Source organism: Ovis aries, chromosome 6 (assembly GCF_016772045.2).
Source record: "Ovis aries strain OAR_USU_Benz2616 breed Rambouillet chromosome 6, ARS-UI_Ramb_v3.0, whole genome shotgun sequence".
NCBI lineage: Eukaryota > Metazoa > Chordata > Mammalia > Artiodactyla > Bovidae > Ovis > Ovis aries.
The window spans coordinates 103,237,104-103,240,221 of NC_056059.1; positions in this window are offsets into that span (position 1 = coordinate 103,237,104).

Sequence of the window (3,118 nt, forward strand, 5' to 3'; positions counted from 1 at the left end):
CTGCCCTGAAAGACAACTATGATGCCTGTTTTGAGAATTCTAGACTAGAGGCTAAGCTGCTCCAGATCCTTCAGATATTATTATGTTCCAGCAGCCCTTTCATGTGCTGTGTTTGTGTGGGCTAAGATGGTTCAGTCGTGTCTGACTCTGAGTGACCCCATGGACTCCAGGCTCCTCTGTCCAAGGGATTCTCCAGGCAAGAATACTGGAGAGGGTTGCCATGCCCTCCTCCAGGCGATCTTCCTGACCCAGGGACTGAACCCGCATCTCTTAGTCTCCTGGATTGGCAGGCAGGTTCTTTACCACTAGCACCACCTGGGAAGCGCACCCCCCCCCCCCCCACAGCCCCTACCAGCGATAATTATTGCCTCTGTTGGAGTTTCCTATTCCGAAGTCCATCAGATGCCCTCCTGCTCCCTCTGCTTAGGCCTGTGCAGATGCCGTACGAGCTGTGGCAGCTGGTGGTTTGTCCTCGGCCACTTTGTTGTTTGTGGCTACAACCTGTCTTGTCATGCGGTAACCAGCCTCCAAAATGGCCTCAACATTTCCTCTGCTGCTTGTAAGTTCATTTTGCTCCTCACATCAGGAGGGAGAGACTATGATTCCTCTTCAGAGTATGGGATGGGCCGGTGATTGATTTGGCCAATAGAACGTGGAGAAGGTGACATGTGGGGCAGCTCTTGGAACCTAGCCACTGGGTGAAAGGGCCAACCCACAAGGAGAGGCCATGGGCAAAGCGGAACTGAAGTTCCCAGAATAGCAGTTCCAGCTCCCAGGAAACAACAATATGACAGCGACCTTGAATATTCTGTTTCAGTTGAGTCCCCAGATGACTGCAGCTCCCAGCTACCAGAGTTGTTTTAAGATACAAATCATTTTCGATTTTTTAAATTTTTATTTCAATTTTTTAAACATTTATTTATAATTGAAGGATAATTGCTTTACAATATTGTGCTGGTTTCTGCCATACATCAACATGAGTCAGACATATGTCTCCTATGAATCATACATATATCCTTCCCTCTTGAACCTTAATTCCACCTCCTACCCCAACCCACCCCTCTAGATTGTCGCAGAGCCTCGATTTGAGTCCCCTGAGTCATACAGCAAACTTCCACTGGCTATCTATTTCACATATGGTGGTGTTTATGTTTCTATGCTACTCTCTCCATTCATCCCATCCTCTCCCGACCCCCTCCACACCACCCCGTGTCTATAAGTCTGTTCTCTTTGTCTGCATCTCCACTGCTGCCTGCAAATAGGTTCATCAGTACCATCTTTATAGATTCTACATATATGCATTAAAATACAATATGAAGGGGGTTTTTTAATTTTTAAATTTTATTTATTTTGGGTCGTCATTTGTGCGTGTGGGTTTTCTCCCTAGTTACAGCCAGTAGGGGCTACTTTCTAGTTGCCATGTTCAGGCTTCTCATTTTGGTGGCTCCTCTTGCAGCAATACAACTAAAAAAATTACTTTTATTGTACATATAGTCTATGGTTTTCAGTTTGGTTATCTAGTTGCTCTGTCTGCTTTTATGCAGGAATTTGGAGATCCCAAAACAACGTCCAGTAACACCCTTTGCCAAAATTTTCCCAGAATCCACTCTGACATAAGATTATAAGGTTCTACTAGGACAGACCTCAGTCAAGACCTATGAAACCACCAGGGAGTATAATTCAGAACCGGAACAGAACATAGGGAATTTATAGCTTCCGCCTATGAACCTTGGTCTTTTAATCAGCCCTGTGTGAAAATAGACTCTCCTATCCTCATTTATGCCCCCAACCTCTTGGCAGTTCACAGTGAAACATCCATGAATTTGATATGATTTGAGGGCTCTAGTTCCCTGACCAGGGATTGAACCTGGGTTCCCTGCATTGGGAGCACCAAGACTTAGCCACTGGACCAACAGGGAGTCCTGAAAACTTACATTCTTTAGATATTTGTTCAGTGGCCTTTCTACTGTTCCTTGAGCATGCTCCTTGGGATGTGCCCACCTCACTTTCAGCTGCCTAGACAACCTTCAGCACATTCCCTGAAGAGTCCCGCTAAGTACCATTATATTCACTTCATTACATATTTAGGGATGGCAGAAAGTTCCTTGGAAATTGGCTTCTCTGGATGCTATACCACTAGTCTTTCTTTTAACCCAATTTTGATTTCAGAGTCACCAGCAATAAAATAAAAATGTGGCAGGCAATTGGGAGGAGTAATGAAGTACTGGATTTGTTATTTTCAATTAAAAATGCAAGATCCTTAGGGTGGTACTTAAAATTTCCAATCACCACAGAATTCTGTAAGGGGATATTGTGCTATATTAGTAAGAATTTTGGATCTTTGTGTATATGAGAGGGCTTCCCAGGTGGCTCAGTGGTAAAGAATCTCTTTGCCAATGCAGGAGACATAGGAGACGTGAGTTCAATCCCTGGGTTGGGAAGACACCCTGGTGGAGGAAATAGCAACCCATTCTAGTATTCTTGCCTGGGAAATCCATGGACAGAGGAGCCCGATGGGGTGCAATTCATAGGGTCGCAATAAAGAGTCAGACATGAGTGAGCGATCAAGCATGCATCCATGTGTATCTGGGGGTAGGGACATGAGTGGAAAAGGGGATGGGTGGTGGAGATTGTTAAAAGATGAAAACAGTGAGAAAAAAGCCCATCTTCTCAACACCAACAATTTAGGCAAGTCTAGTATTTTAGTAGATTCCTCATGTACAAGCCAAGATGCATAGAGTCACCAGCATTAACAGGAAACGTTCTAACCACTTCTTGACTCTCCTTTTCCCATCCTTGGGTCTGCTGGGATCTGCCAGTGGGTGGAAGACATTGTCATTGTTTATAATGCTCATATAAGCCTGCAGGGATGTGAATGACATATATTTAGAAAGCAAAATAAAGCTTTAGGAAGATCTTCAATTTAATGGAAACTAGTCTAGTCATTTGGGAACCACAAGAGCTTTTTAGGGCAAATCTGCTTCTGCAAGCTGGAGGAAGTGTGGGTGTACTGAAGTCCCGGTCACACCTTGTGATGTCAGTCACCCCCAGCCCGAAGTTGATTGGCTGTGAAGAGCTGAAGCAGTGTTTAAATTCCTACACCATCAGAGAAGTGTTC